General features: G+C 43.4%; 2 non-coding genes across 2 annotated transcripts; both read right to left on the reverse strand.

Moving 5' to 3' along the window:
* Nucleotides 1–961: 961 nt before the first annotated feature.
* On the reverse strand, nt 962–1063 carry LOC127219913 (U6 spliceosomal RNA). Its single transcript, XR_007834339.1, has one exon. It is a non-coding gene; the product is annotated as a U6 spliceosomal RNA (small nuclear RNA).
* A 16522-nt stretch (nt 1064–17585) lies between these two features.
* Nucleotides 17586–17689, reverse strand: LOC127219912 (U6 spliceosomal RNA). Its single transcript, XR_007834338.1, has one exon. It is a non-coding gene; the product is annotated as a U6 spliceosomal RNA (small nuclear RNA).
* Between the last annotated feature and the right edge of the window lie 2021 nt (nt 17690–19710).

Genomic DNA, 19710 nt, shown 5'->3' on the forward strand with positions numbered 1-19710 from the left:
GTACTCTCTTTTGGCCTCTAGGGGAACCATGCATGCACATGGTACATATACATACAAGTAGGCAAAACACTCATATACATAAAATAAATACATCTTTAAGAAAAAAAAGAGAACAACAACAACAACAACAAAAAAAAAAACCCTCTCTTTAGAGGGATGCTCTCTCAGCCTAGACACACTGGGGAGGGCCAGGGCCTGGTCCAAATGATGTGACAGACTTTGATGATCCCCTATGGAAAGCCTCACCCTCCCTGGGGAGCAGAAAGGGGACTGGATAGGGAGGTGGGGGGCAGGAAAGGAGCAGAGGGAGAGGGAATTGGGATTGACATGTAGAACAAGATTGTTTCTAATTAAAATTTAAAAAATCACACACACAAAAAAATCCTGTCTAGGGTTTTCAGATTTAGCAAGTGAAAATATAGAGCGTACCCCTACTGAATTGAAAATTTAGGTAAATAATATTTTGTAAATGTAGGCATGTCCAATATAATAATTAATTTGGTAATTCATGATGAAGTCAACACTTGGTATACACTAATACTTAAAAAAATATCAGTGTTTCTCTGAAATGCAAATGCAGAGGCATCTTACCCAGTATCTGGTAACTTTACGTCAGTTTAACCTTCACGTGTGTTTTTAAATTGCTATTACTTTATATTTTACGTATATGGGTGCTTTGTCTGCATGTAGGTCTATGCACCACCACATGCATACAGTGCCCAAGAAGGCCAGAAGAGGGTATTGGATCCCCTGGGACTGGAGCTACACACAGCTACAAGTCACCATATGAGGAGATCTGTGTATGGAACCCAGGTCCTCTGGAAGAGCAGCCAGTGCTTTTAACCGCTGAGCCATCTCTCCAGCCCCTCTTCACTTGTCTTTTTAGACCCAGTCTCATGTAATTTAGGCTGCTGACCTCTATCTCACTACACAGCCCAGAACCACTGTGAACTCCTTTTAAAAGAATGTGAAATATTTCACAAATTTGCATGTCATCCTTGCACAGGTACCATGCTAATCTCTGTATGGTTTCAGTTTTTGCACACACACTGTTGAATGGGGCACCATTGTGAACTTCTGCCCCTCCTGCCTCCAGCTCCTAAGTGTTGGGATTACAAATGTAGGCTACCACACCTAGTTTATGCAGGGCTGGGGATCAGGCCAGTGCTTGATCAGCTGAGCTCTGTTCTCTGCTCCTCACTTGTCATTTAAAACGTAAAGAGTATAGATAAAGAAAGGGACTTGTCTAAAGGGACAAGGAGCCGGGGATCAGAATCCGTTGAAAACTGTCCTCTGCACATGCTTTTCCAGATGTATTTAGTTTATGTTTAATTTTTTTAAAAAATTTACAATTGTTTGTCTTGGGAGAGGGCATTTCTGTGCCACAGCTCATGTGCAAAGGTGAGATGTTCTCTCCTTGTACCATGTATATCCTGGGGATTGAACTCAGGTCTTTAGGCTTGGTAGCAAGCACTTTTCATCTCATAGTTTCACTCTTTTTTCTTTCTTTCTCTCTTCCTTCATTCCTTCCTTGTTTTTGTTTTTGTTTTTGAGACAGAGTTTCTCTGTGTAGCCCTGGCTGTACTGGAACTAACTTTGTAGACCAGGCCGGCCTCGAACTCACAAAGATCCACCTGCCTCTGCCTCTGCTTCCCATGTGCTGGGATCAAAGGCATGCGCCACCACTGCCCTGCTAGCCATCTCATTGTTTCTTAATGTGACTTCTTGAACTAGTACAAATGAGTTTAGAGCATTGGGAAAACTACCAAATCTATAGGCTGTGAGTATGTATGTGAAGATTTATGTGTATGTGTGTACATTTTCCTAGGGAGGTGGTCTCTCATTCTGGGCTGAATAAACTTAGACATCATTTGCCCTCATAGCCTTCCTATACGAAAAACCAAGATCAGTTCCTCCCCTGTCCTATCCAGTCCTTCCTTCTTCACCCTCTATAAACTCTGGGTCTGAAGGAAGGACTGAACTGATTTTAACTGAGTACCAATCACTTGCTGGCCCTTCCCTTAAACCTTACAAGTGCTCTCTCAGTCAATCTTTGCCTCCATTTAGAAAGTGCCCATGAGAGTTACAATTTCACACATGAGGATACTAGATTTAACGGACCTTGATGATAAAACTAAGATGGGGCAGCAGCTGAGGCTCAGTGACAGAGAGCTCACCTAGCATGCATTAAGACCTGGGTTTTATTGCCAATATAAAAACAAAACCAAAACAAGACCAATAAACAAAAACACCAGCAACCCAGAAGGCCAAGTGCAAATGTTCCCAAGATACATAATCCCTGTCTCCAAAGTAGACAGCACAGTAGTAGCTGTGCCAGACTGGTTTTAATCTTCTCTTTCTGTGTGATATATATGTGTGCACATGTATGTGCATGTATTGAGGCCAGGTTTTAATATCAGATGTTTTCCTCTGTCACCCTTCACCTGTGTTTGTTTTTTAAAATAAGTTCTCCCTGTGTAGCCTTGGCTGGCCTAGAACTCACTGTGTAGACCACAGGCTGACCTCAAACTCATAGAGACCCACCTGCCTTGCCCCCTACCCCTACCCCATCAAGATCAAATGTGGATGGCACCATGCCAAGCTTCACTGGCCCACTCTTCCTCCGCTTGAGGGCGGGGCACTGTTAAGAGTCAAAGTAGGTGACCTTTTCGACTGACCACTAGAGGTCACTTCTCACCCACAATGGTTGTGGAGCTAGGGTTGCGATCCTTCCTCACAGGTTTGTCTATTCTGATCAAGCAGGGGAGGGCTGGAGTGGGGAAGGAGATGGGAAGGGGGTTGGAGATTTCGGGGGAGGCTGGGATACAGAAGGAGCAACGAAGAATAAAGTGACTCCCTTAGAAGGAAAGGACGTGTGTTCTAGTATCAGTCTCGATTGAAGTGGAGAGTTCAAAGACCTCTTTATCGGAAGGGGAGAGGAAGAGGAGGTGATATCTCCAAATGAGATGGCGGACCACCTACTTCACCTGCAAACTTTCACTTCTTTCCCGGAACTGCCTAGTGGAAGCTAATGGAGCTTCAGCTCCAGGCACCATCGTAGGCACAGGGCTCTTTCTAAAGGCCCTGACCATTAGTCACTGAATGTTGTAACTTGGTACTCTTTTCCTTAAAGGGGCCTCTCCATAATACGCACCAAGCCCCAGAGGACTTGGCTTTAGACCCGCTGGCTCCAGTACAGAGAATTTACAGAGAGGAAAAGGAGGCCAGCAGTTCCAAAGGAAAGCACCCACTCCAAGACTAACCAGGGAGGGTTTCCTGTGGGAGTTAGGCGATTCATTCAAGGGCCAAAGACCCCCCCCCCCCAGCAGCCACTTAATTTCCAAGGGGTGGTGAACAGTCAGAGGTGAAGGAGTCCTTCCTCCTGCTGGCCTACAAGTTCCTGTGGCCAGTAGTAGTTTGCCCGAATCTTTACAGACAGCCCTGCAGCATCCTGTTAGCTGCTTTCTGAATAAACAGTGCTCTTGCCAACCATTGTGTCGATTTTGGAAAGAAAAAGAAAGCACCAAAAGGACAATCCCAGAATTTCTGTGCTGTGAACTCTACAAAAGGACAAAGGACAAGGTGCCAGGAAGCCACCTGCTGGAAGTTCCTGCATACCTGCTTTATCAGTTCAGGGTTAGCCTCTACTCACCTTTCCCCACACCTGAGGTTATAAGCAGCCCCAAATCCACCCTCCCAGAAGAGGATTTGAAATATGAGTTCACAAGTTTGGCTGCCAGGCACTAATCTCCTTTGGCAAAACGTCCCATTTCAGGATTTGGTATACTGTAAGGCAGGCAAATGGACTTGATTCTGTGAGTTCTCGGGAAGAGGCCAGAAGGGAAGTGCTAACATCCCTCCATAACAGTGGAACTACTCTGCAGCTGGGACACCAAACTTGCCTTTGGTATCTCCCTGGCCCAAGGATCATCCAGGATCCAGGCTTAGGAGATGATGCAATGGGTGGGGGTGGGGGCATGAAAGAGAAAAGAAAGTCAGGAGAGGATCCAGGGGCCTTATAAAAGGCCAGCGCAGAGTCACTAAATGTTCTGCCAGCTCTACAAACCTCACCCTTCCTGACAGGGTGCTCTCTGCTTCTGCTTCAAGAAACACCTGTCTTTAGCTCTCTTGCATCTTTATTTCCTTTGTCCCTGGGCCTTCAATGCTTTGTCCGCCTCGGGAGAGACCTAGGACATCTGGGAAGCCAGCCATGCCACTTGGTGCAGTTCCATACAAGACAGACAGTTCTATTTGGAAGATGTGACAGGTTCTGGGATAAAAGTTCAAGCAATATCCACAAGGCTAAGGACAGATGACCTGGGGAACCTGGGGCTCTCTTAAAAACCTTTAAGTGAACCATAGTGCTGGAACCTGCTGAACCCAACAGCTGACAGGCAGGCACCATGCACCACTGAGAACTGACCCCTTCTCTCCCAACTCCACATCCAGTGACTTCAATTGGGTAGCTTGAAATTGGCCAAGGTGAAAGTATTTATAGAATTGAAATTGGCAACCACTGCGAATCCAGGATCTCCTCTCCAGATCTGTCAGACATTTACCAGAGCACCGTTGTGCCACCTCTAACACACACACCACCCAGACTACCCGCAGCCTCTGTATTTGTCTATGCATAGGCTCACAGATGAGCACCTGCATACATTCTCTGGCAATCTTCCTTGTTCTTTTACGCAGACATTTTTAAGTATTTTCCTATTAATTACATCCTGATTCCAGACAGTTATCTCTTTATTTCTTTTATAGTATATAATTGTTCTTGCACCTCATTCGAAGGCCCTTCTTGCCTTAGGGATTAAATGCCTTCTTGTGAAATCTTTTGTGGCAATAATCCAGCAAGGACAGCAAAATACCCCATCTTTCCACAAGTAAGCAGTGCAGATGTCATCAACAAGTGTACAGCATTATCCAGATGGAAACTGTGTCATGATTTGGTGTCTGTCTGGGTACCTTTGCAATGGTAACGCTGCACCACCTGGCTTCACCTCTGATTGACATGTGGTCTACAAAGCTCTACCCTGTGCCCTAACCAGTGTTCTTCCAATTAGCTGGAAGTCCTTCCAGAGTTCCCACAATGAACATCCTGTCCCCATAGGACACCGGGAAAGTTTTACATGAGCATCTTTGCCTCAGAGAAAAACAGGTAAAGAGAAGTCACATGATCTGCTCAGGCCACCCCATGATGGATATCTCAGTGAATATCATTAGCTGCAAGACATACCATGGGAAGATATACAGGAGGGAGTGGTCACCCACATGCCCACTTCCTACCAAGTACTCCTATAATAAATAGCTTGAGGTGTTGGAGGTACTTGGTGGTAGACTGCTAGGCATATGAAAGTCTCCAAATTCTGTCATCAGTAATACACACACACACACACACACACACACACACACACACACAGGGGTGGAAAGACACTGGGTGGGTATGATGGTATACTTCTTGGGGCCACTGGGTGTGATGGCACACCTCTGTAAATCCCACACTTGGGAGGCTTAGGCAAGAAGACCTTCTGTTCAAGGCCAGCCTGAGCAACAAAGTAAGACCTTGTCTCAATAAACTAGAAAATACAAAAACTCCACCATACAGCTCATAAATAGTTAATAATTTAAAACCTTTTTAAACTTTAAATCAAAGGGCACAGCAGGGCTCATAAGGAAAAACAATTCCAGGCCATGCTTCTGTTCATGGCTCTCCTCTTCTAACCCTGTTCCCAAAGGCATTCCTTTTAAAGACTCATACAAGTTTCTCTGCTAGTCACCGTCTTCAAGGTTTGTTATTGTAATAATGAGTACAGTCATGTCATGGCTTTCTTGTTGTATTTATGTCTAGAACAGTACTTGTCACATGATAAATATCTGCCGAAACCACATTGTTCCTCCCCTCTGGGCTGGGGTTTGAACCCAACGCCTCCAAGCTACCCTTCCAACCCTAATAACTTTTGTATCCACTTGTATATTAACCACATTTTCTTGTTATGTCCCCAGCTGCTTTAAGGCTTTGCCAGGGTTTATTGGTTCTTTGTGATGCTGTTTATACCTTTGTCTCTTCTTCCACAGCTACACATGACATCTCTGGACTCTTACATAAGAATCTTGGTTTCTGAGCCAATCTGCCTGACTTGAGGCCCATGCCCTTCCACTCTACCCTGAAAATCTTACACTGACTAATTCTGGGCCAGAGCTGCTCTGCATAATGGGGAAGTATAGTTTACAACAATGGGCAGTGGGAAATGGTTTTTGGACTAAAGACATTTTGGGACTACTACACCCCAAGGAAGAACAGATGGAAGATGATGGGGGGAGCCATGCCTAGTTCATTTAATTAAGGTCAAGGGTTAGGATTGGCAATATACCTCAGTGATGAAGTGTTTCCCTAGCATTCATGAGGTCCTGGGTTCAATTCTCAGCACTGCATTAAGTATGGTTCAGAGGCATTTGGAAATAAGTATATGTCCAGAGCCCAAGCACAGGGACGCCCCCCTGCTATCCAGCAGTAGAGCACAGGTCAAACATGTACACACACACACACACACACACAGAGAGAGAGAGAGAGAGAGAGAGAGAGACAGACAGACAGACAGACAGACAGAGAGGAGTGTTTTTAAATGTAATTTTTAAGAGCTTAGACTTTTGCTAACAGTCTCCTGACCCTTCTACAACACAGAACCTCCTTCATTCAATAAGAATTCTTTGGGCTTAAGAAACTGGTAGGCATCTTGGATTCACCTCTGCTATTGTTGGACCCTGCAAATGCTATCTGTGTGTCCTTGGCCTGTTATGAAAAGGAGGGTGGGAGGTGAGCATAGTCCTGGCATAGCCTGAGTGTGGGTTACATTAACAGCGGTGGATCAGAGGAGAAAAGACATCAGGCAGGGCCTTTGTTTTCCAAGAATCCCTAGCTAGCACTGTTGTTGCACAAAGCAAGCACTGTCTACACCGGGGCCTCAATACAGACTTCTTGTCTGTATCCTTTCTCCACCTACTTCCAGAAGTAGAAAAGCATCTCTTGTCTTTTATCTTACTTCCTCGTCTCTAGCCCTTCCCACTCTTTGTTCTAAAAGGTACACACTGGCCCTGTGGATCTCAGGCCTTTGGACTCAGGCAGCACTCAAGACAGATAGCAGGGGAGCGTCCCATAGGGCTCCTCTGGGTAAAACCCTAAGGAATAGCCCTTGCCCAGCTTCTACCCAGCCTCACCTGTGGCTCAGTGGGGATATCCAGCTCTCTGCCAGTTTTCCCTCACAGCCAGCCATCTGCACATCTTGAGTTCCCACCCACTGCTGGTGGGACCCTCTCCATGTTTGCTGTGCCTTTTTCTCACCATATAGAGACAATACACCCACTAGAAGAACACTGTAGGAAGTAGTAGGGCTGCCCAGGCTATGACCTAGCTAGATTTGAGTTATTAAATTTAGCATTTAGACTTAAAGAACGACATACCATTAATTGGTATTATATTCCACTAGGAATAACTGAAAAATCTAAAAGTGGCTTTAGAAATGAAACTTCACTTTCTACTGTATACTTGACAAGTCCAGAGACAGACCAGGACTGATATGGCAACTTGGTCCCTGCCATTGGAAGGAAGAACAGTAGGCTGAGAAATGGTTTCCCTTTCTGTGATAAAAACACCGCTTAGAGAAGGAAAGGATTTATTTGGCTTACTCTCCTAGATCACAATCTGTCATTCAGGGACAGCAGGACAAGACTTGAAGCAGAAACCATAGAGAGGTGCTGCTTACTAGCTAGCTCTCTGGGTTCCTCATAGGTTCATGCTTAACTAACGTTCTAGGGATGGTGCCGTCTATAGTGGGCTAGGCTCTCCTGCACCAATTAATAATCAAGGCAAGCCTGATAGATACGCCCACAGGGCTATCTGATCTATGCAGTTCCTCACCTCAAGCTTGCTTCTAGAACTCTAGGCTGTGTCAAGCTGACCAATGAAACTCAGATGTCAGCTGCAACTTCACACTGGATTTTACACTTTCACTACAAAACATGTTTTTTAATATACTTACCCAATAACTTTTGATATAATCTATTTTGCAATACAGTTTGTATATTCCTAAGAAATTATTTTGTTTCTTCTCATCATCTCATAAAGTTTGTTGTGTCCATCAATCTTAAAGGTTCAAGCTGGGCATTGGCGGCACATGCCTTTAATCCCAGCACTCAGGAGGCAGAGGCAGGTGGATCTCTGTGAGTTCGAGGCCAGCCTGGTCTACAGAGCTAGTTCCAGGACAGCTAGGGCTGTAACATAGAGAAACCCTGTCTCAAAGAAACAAAGGAAATTTTTATGTAATGATTTTGAGGTCCTGAGGATTGAACCTAGGGCTTCACATATGCTAGGCAAGTGCTCTATCAATCCGCTATACACTCCCCATGCTGCCCAGACACATACTTTTTACTTTTCATTTATTTAATGGTTTTTGAAACAAGTCTTGGTTAGCCCAGGCAGGATTCAGCATCATTATCTAATCAAAGGTGGACTTGAACGCCTAATCCTTTAGCCTCCAATTCCTTAGTGTTATATTACAGGCCTATACCACTACACCCAGTCTCACCTTTTGTTTTGGCACAGGTTCACACTACATTTCTGGACTTGAACTCACTCTATAGCCCAGGAAGACAGGTCAGGCTCTCACTTCTTTTATTTAAAAAAGACTTTGTGGTAAATGCCCCGACACCCACCAGGCCTCTTCATAGGAAGTCTTGTGGTATCCCCAGACACACATGTGGTTCACAGATGTGATACATGCAGGCAAAACACCCATACACATCCGTTTAAAAATAATAATAAAAAGCACGGTAAGGATTCTATAGTATTTTATTCAACATATATATTTCTCACAAAACAATTATAGATGAAAATCCCTTCTCCCAGAGCACAAGTGTGTGATAATAGAATGAAAACATACCCTTGCACACTTTCTTACCCACATGTGGGTGATTTCCTTCCTCTGTGGGAAGAAATGTCTCTAGGATATATACATTCTAGTAATTGCTTTTCTGTGATATTGTGCAATACACATGTGTTCTTCCTCTGTCTCCCGGTATACCAACTCCCAAAATCCTTGGTGAAAAGTTTCTGTACCCCGATAAGCCTCTCCCTCCGATGCAGCAATCCAAATCAGACCAAATCAAACCAAATCTAAAAAGCCCACATTTAATGGATGCAAGGCTCCCGAATGGCCTTCCAGCCTCCCGGAGAGGAGATGGGAAAGAGATGGGGGATGTTCTTCTGTACATGTTTTTCTTAATGGTTGATGCATAAAACACTGTTCAGCCAGGCCAGTGAGGCAGGAAAATAGGCGGGGCTAGGAGATAAGGAGAATTCTGGGAAAAGTAGGCAGGCCCTGGCAGAGTGGCCATACTACTAGAGGAGTAACACCATGCTGGGCATTACTGGGTAAGCCACATCCTCGTTACAATACATAGATTGATAGAAGTGGGTTAATAATTAAGACAGAGCTAGTCAATAAGTAGCCCTAGTCATTGGCCAATAGATTTAAAATATGGTGTCTGTGTGTTTATTTGGGGCTGAGAAGGGCCGCAGGACCTGGCAGGACAAGAGATCCAATTGTAACAAGAGATTGGAAAACCACAAGTCTATTTTCTAGGGGGCAGTTTAAATACCCTGTGGGAGTGGTCTTGAGCATCTCTAGGGAAGGGGTCATCGTTTGGTGGGCTTTCTGAGATGCAGCAGGGTTTGGAGGGAGACAGGGGCAGGAGGCCTATGTGTTCCACCAGAACACATAGCATCTTCGGTGATGAGCCTCTTATATGCTAATGCGATTATGATGGCTGGCAACCTCTAGATTCCTGCAGGATGGTGGCTGGTCTGGTCTAAGGCCTGATTAGAGGGTTGGGATTTATGAGCCTCACTCAATCTCAGGGCAGGGTATGAGGAGAGTGGCTGAAAGTTAAATTGATCATCAGTGGCCAATGCTTGACTCTATCAGTCTTTGTATAATGATACCTCCATAAACCCGGGAGGCTGGTCTGGAGAACTTACAGAGAGCTGACCAACACAAAGATTCTGAGGGGCAGAGAGGCTGTGGAGGCTCTGCTCCCCTTCCTCTGTGCTTTACTTTACCCACATCTTAAAGGGATGCTATTTATCAGGAGCCTTTGATTTTCATCTTTGTTTTGTTTTATGGTGCTGGGGAATGAACCAAGGCCTTTGATATGCTGGGCAATCACTCTACCACTGAGTGCTACTAGTAGCCTTTCTAATATCTGTCACCGTTATTTTATTATTTACTTATATGCACGCATGCCTGCGTGTGTGCTCGAACAGTCAGTGAGATTAACTTGGCTAGAGTTGGTCCTCCTACTCTGTGAGTCTTTGGGAATCGAACTCATCTTGTCTGTCCTGGCAGAAAGCACCTTATCTCACTGAGCCACCCAATGATCCCTTCATTTTTATGTGTGTTTATTTGCTTTACTAAATATTTATTAGTTTTAAATTATGTGTATACACGTGCATCTGTGTATGAGTGTGTTCATGTGAGTACAGGTGCCCTCAGGGGCCAGGATCCCTTGGAGCTGGAGTTACAGGAAGTTGTGAGCTGCTATGAGGGTGCTGAGAAACAAACCCTGGTCCCCTGCAAGAGCTCTTAATCACTGAACCATCTCTACCACCCTTGTTTGTTTATTTGTTTGTTTGTTTACTCTGAGGCAGAGTTTCCCTCTGTAGCCCAGACTGGCATGGAACTCATCATGTAGCCCAAGCCAACCTCCAACTCACAGCAACACACCTACCTCCCAAGTGCTGGGATTTCGAGCCAACAGGTCAAGGTCGCTGATAGGTACTCATGTGAACCAGTAATCCTAAATGTTTCCCTGAATTCAAGGAGCCACTCCAGAAGACTAACCAAAGTTGAGAACGAGGTTGTAGGAGCCCTGGCTTAAAGTCTGTAAGTCAAGAACACAAATGAAATAGACTGCGGCTCATGACAGCCTCTGAAGAGGGGGAGAGCAGCAGTGTGGGGGGTCTGAGCCCTTGTGGCCTGTGTTACCACACAACAGAATCCCTGGGGCTTGCAATAGGCGCCAAAGTGGGGGTGGACAGCAGAATGGGGGGCTCAGCCTGTGACACGCTGAGGTGGGGGAGGGTAGCAGTGTGGAGGACTGTGCCGTGTGGTCTAACCAGTGTCAGTACACAACAGAGTCAGAGAATATCTGTTACAGGAAGGATCACTTGCGTGGTGGTGTCTGTGAGAGAAAACCCAAATATTTGATCACACAAGTCTTTCTTCTGTTGGCTGTTGAGTAAGAGTACAGGAACTGGGTCTGTTTTTTCCTGTATGTTCTCTGATGCCTTCACTCTGTGGGCTATTCAGCTTATGCAACAGCTTAGACTGCCATAAAAGACTTCTGTTCACTTTCTGGTCACACATGAATCCTGTCAGCTTTGTAAACAGACTTAAGCCATTTTAACAATAGACTGATTTACAGACTTGTTTTGGCTAGCGAATACAGATATCGGTGGTTTTGGTGTTTACTAAGTCCATTAGATCTAAAAATTCATCAGTTTTGGAAGCAAGATCTTGTTCTAGGAGGGGAAAAAACACTTCCACACTATACAAGTCTGTGATTTGTCTGAAAATGACAGTAAAACAAAAACAGACAAACCAATATAGACAGTCATGGGTGGCATCTGGGGCAGAGCTCAGGAGAAAAACAAGTGCTTAGCTCATGTGAGACCTGGCCTCTGTCTTTGGCACAGAAATAAGTAAGGAGCAAAGGAGAGGTCAGTGGCGGTGTTGGTGGTGCACGCCTTTAATCCCAGCATTTGAGAGGCAGAGGCAGGAAGATCTCTGTGAGTTCAAGGCCAACTTGGTCTACAAAGGGCTGTTACACAGAGAAACTGTCTTGAACCACCTCCCCCCACACACACACAAAAGAAGGAAAGGAAAAGAGAAAGATGGGCAGCTTTGTGCTCATACAGAAATGAGAATTTAACAATACATTCAGTAATGGAGATGAATAGATTGTGAACCCAGAGTATCTGTCAGGCTCCCCCAGAGATACTGAACATGTAGTCTAACTCTATGTACCTGCCCATCTTTATCTGTCTGTGATGAGACTTCTGTGATTGAGTCATATCACCATGAAGACTAAGGAGTCCCTGTTGTAACTTTAAAAAACCACAAAGAGAAGTCAGGCCATGGAACAAGACTCACATAGGAGGTTTATTTGAAGGGGAGAGAGAAGGGGCAGAGAAAGGGGCAGAGGAGGGCAGAAACGAGTCCTTTTGGACAAGAGTGGTGGAAGAGAAACAGAGATAGAGAGAGAGAAAGAGGAAGAAAAATAAGAAAGATAAAGAGACTGGTGGCAAGGCCCATCTTTTATAAGGAACATAGCAAATGTGCACAGGTGGTACTCTTAGTGGCTGCAGCGGAGGCTGTGTCCTGTCAGGACCCAAAGTGCAGGCCAGTACAGATGCCTGAATACTTACAGTCCCACCATCTGCCACCAAAAAGCTGAAACCCAGGAAGACAGGTGCTGTAACCATTCTGAGTCCAAAGGCTTGAAAAACAGAACAGCCTGGTCCAAGCAAGGAGAAGATGGACGGTACAGCCCCAACAGAGAGGATATGTGTTATGAGTAAGGTTTTTCCTGCCAGTCTGGGCCCAGAGCCACGCCAGCCCCAAATAACACACAGAGACTCTGTGTTAGATATAAATTCTGTTGGTCAGTTGCTTTTTTTTTTTTTTTTTATTGGCTAGCTCTGTCTTATGTATTAACCCATTTCTATTAATCTAAGTATTTCCACGTGGTCTCATCTTACTGGAAAGTGAGGCTGGCATCTGCTCTCCCCAGTCTCTACATGTTGACTCCTCCCTACTACTTCCTCTCTCCTCCTTATTTCCTAGTCCCTCCTATCTTCCTTTCCTATTGGCCAACAGTGCTTTATTCATTAACCAATAAGAGAAACATATTTACAGAATGACACCTCCCATCATCTTACTTGTAACACTGCCATTTTGTTCCCTTCATGGGTTGGATGATGGTCACCTGGGTGATGGTAGGGACTGGCGATGGTCAGTCTTCTTTACCTGGTCTACTGATTGAAGCTTTTCCAGAAGAGCATCTTCTCGATACCCTCAAATGATGCTTTTCCAGCTCTGTGGGCATCGACTAGCGCAACAACAGCGATGCAACACAGGGTGAAATGCAACTGCACTTCTATCTGTACTGTTATTTTTTTATTGTCTACTTCTGCACAATAATCACATTTCAAATACTTATACAAAGCCACATTTCACTTTAACTAGCATCCTACTCACTATTTGGCTTTAGAATGCTATTCTGATGTGTGATTCTTGCATTATTATAGCTATGATTTTATACAAACTTTAATAACATGTTTAATATACAATTCATATAAAACCTGCCTTTTAAAATTAGTTTTGAGGGAGTTGAAGGAGGCCTCAGTGGTTAAGAGCATTTGCTCTTGCAGAGGACCCAGGTTTGGTTCCCAGTACCCATGTTGTAGCTCACAACCATCTGTAACTCCAGTCCCTGGTGATCTGATGCCCTCTTCTGACCTCCATGGGTACCAGACACATACAAGGTGCATATGTGTGCTTGCGGGCAAGACACTTCCTCACACAAACAACAGATTTTTAGAAAATACAGTTCTGTGCTGTTTAGTATATTGACAGAATTGCACAACTGTCACTGTTATCTAATTTCAGAACATTTTCATTGCCCCCCCATCCCTGCCCCAATCCTCCTATTTTCCCCATTTTCTAGCCCCGGAAGCTGCTAATTGACTTTCTGGCTCTGCAGGTGCTAGTCCTGAACATTTTAAGAGAGCATAGTCACACAAAATGGTGTTTTTTTTGTTTTGTTTTGTTTTGTTTTCACTTTTTAACTAACCTCTTTCCCTTCACATGAGTGTTGTTTTTAGATTTATGTTTAATTATGGTGTAAAAGTGTGTGTGTGTGTGTGTGTGTGTGTGTGTGTGTGTGTGTGTGTGTGTGGTCGGTTATCTGTGGAGGTTGTAAGAAGCCATTAGATCCCGCTGGAGTGACAAGACAGTTGTGAGTCATCCAACATAGGAGCTGGAAACCCAACTCAGGTCTTCTGCAAGAAAATCAAGTTCTCAGGACTGGAGAGATGTCTCAGTAATTAAGAGCACTGGCTGCTTTTCTAAAGCCACATGGTGGCTAGCAATTGTCTGTAACTCCAGTTCCATGGTATCTGATGTCCTTTTCTGGCCCTCACCAGCCACCAGGCATACACATGGGGCACAGTGGTACACTCAGGCAAACACCCATGCACATCAAATGAAAAATATTAATAATAAAATAAAAGCAACTTCTCTTAACTGCTGAGACATCTTTCCAGCTCCATCATGGTATCTACAAGACACTAGGGACTTCATTCTTTTTATTATAGTAAAATGTCATTATAAATGTTTATTCATTCATCAATTCACAAACTTTTAGATTGTTTCCAGTCTTGAGCTATTGTGAACCATGCTGCCAACAACAGAAGTTTCAAGGGCACACATTTTCATTTCCTGGGGGGGGGGGTACACATCTGTGAGTGTAATTGCTAGTCAGATGGTAACTGTTTCACATTTTTAAGAATTAAACCTCAGTTTTCTAAAATGGAACTATTTTACTGAATCATCAGTGTATGAGAGTTCCAGTTTTTTTTCACCAACCTAACAGTCCAAAAGTGATATTTCAGTGTGTGTGTGTGTGTGTGTGTGGTGTGGTGGTGGTGTGTTGGGGGACAGGATTGTAATAGTTTTACTGAGCTATAGTTCATTAATGTATGGCTCACCCTGTAACATTCACAGTTCATTTTTTGTTTGTTTGGTTTTATTTTTTCTACATTTATAAATCATGGAAGTAATCACTACAATCTGCTTTACAGCATTAACATTGCTATTCTCAAGGTGGTTTTCATTTTATTTTCTTTAGTGGGTAATAATACTGAACACATTTTCATGAGCTTATTAGACATTTGTATATTATTTTTCTTTAGAGAAAAATGTCTGTTAAAATCCTCTGCCTGTTTCTAACTGGACACTTAAATGGAGTCATAAGGGTATTTATATATTCAAATTATAAGTCCCTTATTATATATATGATATGCAAATATTTTCCATCAGTTTGCAGGCTGCCTTTTAATTTCTTTTGAGTCTTCTTTATGGAGTAGACATTTTTAACTTTAAAGCCATCTAAGCCGAGTAGAGTAAAGTGGTACATACCTGTAGTCTCTGCCTGCCAGGAAAACTGAGACATTTGAAGCCTAGGATACTAAAGCAGTCCATCGGAAGACTTACTTTTTAAAAAGATAGGCTGTTTTGGAATTCACTTTTAGACCAGGCTGACCTCAAACTCAGAGATCTGCCTGCTTCTGCCTTCCAAAGGACTGGGAATAAGGGAGTGCACCACCATGCCTGGCTGACTTTTTTTTGGGGGGGGGTGCTGGAGAGATAGATAGCTCAGTGGTTAAGAACACATACAGCTTCTAGAGGACCCAAATTCTCTTCCAGTACCCATGTCAGGTGGTTCACAACCACCTGGGACTTCAGTTCCAGGGGCTCTGATGCCCTCTGTTACCTGCAAATGCCAGCACACACACACACACACACACACACACACACACACACACACACACACACAATTTAAAACATAAAATAGAAACAGAGGGTTGGCAAGATATCTCAATGGGTTAAGGCAATTGTAAGCCTGACAACTCAAGTTGGATCACCAGGATCCACACAGTAGAAGGAGAGAAAGGACTTCTGCAATTGTCTCTGACCTTCACATGTGAGTAGTAGCACCTGAGTCCATCCTCATACACGCAGATACATGTTTTAAAACTTTAGCTGTTGTTTTGCTTTTGTGGATTTGTATATGTGTTGTGTGTGTGCTGTCTCCACCCTCACAGCATTCAGGTAGCAAACATAAGGCCATTTCCAGACTTTTTACGTGGATTCTAGGATTCCAAACTGAGGTCCTAATGCTTGCACAGCAAGCAATCTTATCACTATCCTTCCCAACCCCTATTCTGTGTTTTATTCTTCATTTTGAGACAAGGTTTCATGGCGTCCAGGCTGGTTGTAGACTTGCTATATACCTGAGGATGACCTTGAACTCCCTATCTTCTACTTCCTTTTCCCACGGACTATGACTACAGATATGTAGGACTATGTATGCCTGGCTATTTTTTTTGTTACTTGTGTTTCTGATGACATAGCTAAGACATTATTCTCTTATTCACCATCACAAAGATTTATTCCTTTGTTTTCTTCTGAGAGTTTTATAGTTTTAGAACCATGATCCATTTGGTCTTATATAGCATGAGATGATTCAAATTCATTATTTTGTAAGTTACCATCCAGTGACCCAACACCAATTCTTTTAAAAAGGCAGTTCTTTCCCCCTGGTGGCTTTAACACCCTTGTTGAAAATCGGTTGGGAAAGCTTTCTGGACACCTGGTTCCGTTCCATTAATATCTTCTCCTCCAGTATTTACCATATCCCATGCTGATCTCAAACTCACCATGTAGCTGAGGGTGACCTTAAACTTCTGATTCTCCTGCTTCCTCCTCCTGAATGGTGGAATTAAATGTGAGTATCACTGTGCCCAGTTTATGGAGGACTGAGGAATCAAATTCTCTTAGTTGCCTATGCTTTTTGATGGATTTGATAGGTTTTTATATTTTCCAGATAATTTTGGCCATTCTGAGTCTTGCATTTCTCTATATATGTTAGGAGCAACCCACACATTTCTGAAAGAATAAACAAGAGTAAGAAGAAGAAAATGAAGCTGCTTGCTGCCGCTGCTGGCATTTTGATAGAAATTGCACTGGATACATAGAAGCTTGGAGCTGTGCCAACTTAACAGTATCTAGTCATTGGATCATGAGCACAGGAAGCCTTTCTGTTTATTTTGGTCCCAATTTCTTTCAGAGAGTGTCACTGCCATCCGTATTAGCTCCACATTGCTGAGCCATTTGTCGGGGGCTGTCTTTGTGGGGCTGCAATCAGAGCCAGCCAAGGAGCCCCAGGTTCATACCTGAGTGGGGGAGTTTGGATGCCGATTGCAGCCTCTGCAAACACAGGCCCTAATAAGTGAGGTCTTATGGCTTTTCAATGTAAACATCATGTACTTCTTTTGTTAAACTTGTTCCTAGGCATCTTGTTCTTTTTTAACACCAATATAAAAATGGCTTGTTTTCTTTACTTCATTGTCTCATCATTGGTGTGGAGAGCATAGAAATACACTGAAGCCAAGTGTCATGGCATAGGCCCATAATCCTGCTTTAGAGGCTAAAGTAGGAGGATTGTGAGTTCAAGGCTAGCCTGGGCGACATAACAAGACCGTCTCAAAAACAGAACATTTAGAAAGTTCCTCTTGTTTTGTGCAGCCTTGCTTGAACTTCTTCTAGATTTTTAGTGGTTACCTTAGGCTTGTCTGTCTAGAGATCAGGTCATGTCATCTACCTTTTTTCTTATTTAGATGACTTTCATTAATTTCTTTTTTCTCATTTAATTACCCTGACTGATTGGTGTGCCTCCACATCCAGCTTTAAAATATGGAATGCTGAGTGAATGTGCATGTTATCCTTGTACAGAGGCCATGCCAATTTCTGTATTGTTCCAATTTTAGTATATGTGCTGCCAAAGGGAGCACTTGCTCCTTATTCTAAGGAAAAGACTTCAGTCTTTCACCATTAAGAACCACAGTAATATCATTGTAATAAACCACTACATAGCGATAAAATTTTTTTCAAGACAGGGTTTCTCTGTATAGCTTTGGCACCTGTCCTGGAACTTGCTCTGTAGACCAGGTTGGCCTCAAATTCACTGAGATCCACCTGCCTCTGCCTCCCAAGTGCTGGGATTAGAGGTGTGTGCCACCACTGTCTAGCTGGGATGAATTCTTTTAAGGTTTTTTTTTTATGGCAATATACACTGTCTCAGTGACAGTGAAAATACAAAGTGTATCTTCGATTAGCCAGGGTTATTAGTTGCAAGGACCAGAAACTGACCCTAATTTATTTAAGCATTAAAGGAGTTTACAAAAGAGGAACTGTTGAGGAAGATGGAGCTGCAGACTCTGAGAATGGGTAGAGCAAGAGGACCCTTACAGCAGCTAGACAGAAGTCTAAATAATGTCATAAACACAAATCAGCCAGAAAGTTCTCTGATGTCTGTTGCTTGGAAGAGGGATGACAATGGCATTGGGCTATTATACTGCAGAAACAGAAGTTGCCTCTGGGAATGGCTGTTTCTGTCATCATGACTTCCAGTGGATACCACCATTGATCCTTCTTTTTTTCTTAATTGCTGTGAATTCAAAGTTGGAAGGGCTGAGGGTGTAGCTCAGTGGACATATGCTTGTCCATGTTCCATTTCAGCACTGCCAAACAAAACAGCAGAACAACAGACTGCTGTTCAGGAATTGCAGGCACACATGCTGGCCTCCCTGCTAGCTGAATCCAGTGAGACCTTTCATGAATGTTGTATGGAATGAAGGTTGGGATTCAGTAAGACACTTCAGGTGCATTTGGTGCCTATAACTAAGAATATTCCTGTCAGCTATGATGGTAGTTAAAACCTATTTTTAAAAATGAACCGAGATTAAAAGTGTACATGTGAATTACTGCCTCACAAGTTGGTAAGCCAATATGTTTTGAAAACAGTGGATGCTTCTCAATTATAGGAAGAACAAACATTTTTAGCCTCTAAAATCTCAAGAATGTAAATGAAAAACCAGACTGGGAATATAGATCAGTGGTAGAATGCTGGCCTAGAATGTTAGAAGCCTTGGGTTTACTCCTCAGTCCTGGGGGAGGGGGAGGTGTTGTGTTCTATTTCCTTTTAATTTCATATTAGTATATACTTATCTCTGTTTTGTAATTTATATGTTTAGTTATACAGGTATATGATTTAGAAATATATAATATTTACTATGTATGTATATAATACTAGAGAGTTATGCTCATTTTTATGGATAAAGTGTGCTTCCCGGAGGATTTGGGGACTACTGCCTCAGAAGAGCTCTGAGTCTATGTGTGAGATGAGAGAGAGGGCAGAACAAAGAGCACAAGAGAATAGGGACTAGTCACTACGCTAGCAATGCATCATTCCAGGTCCACAATAAGGAGAGGCTGATTAGGGTATCCACTGCAAAGGAACAAATCCCAGGGAATGTGGTAAAGAGACAGCCATTGGCAACTAGCAGCAAATAGAGCCAAGGAATGGTGCAGGATCCACTACTGGACTGGGAAGGAGAAAAGCAATGAATTTTCTTTAACTCTGTTGAACCAAAATGCCTCTGGGAACATCCAGTAAAAGGATCTATGGTGTAGTTGAGAAAGAGAAACTGGGTGACAGCTGCCAAAAATCACTTTTTAAAGAAAGTTTAAAATCCAATCCATGTTTTACAGCTCTTCAGTACAAAGATGCTATTGTGGAATATTACTTTAACTCAGCAAGGATGTGTTACATTTGTTTATGCTGATTTGTTTAACCCGTGAGGATGTGTTACATTTGTTTCACCTTACCTGCCTAAGACACATGGCTTGTCTAACAAAAAACTGAATGGCCCGTAGCTAGACAGAAGAGAGATAGGCAGGGCAGACCAGCAGAGAGAATAAGTAGGAGAAATCTAGGCAAAGGAAGAAGAGAACAGAGAGGAGAGGAGGAGGA

Source organism: Phodopus roborovskii, unplaced genomic scaffold, assembly GCF_943737965.1.
Source record: "Phodopus roborovskii unplaced genomic scaffold, PHOROB, whole genome shotgun sequence".
Lineage (NCBI taxonomy): Eukaryota > Metazoa > Chordata > Mammalia > Rodentia > Cricetidae > Phodopus > Phodopus roborovskii.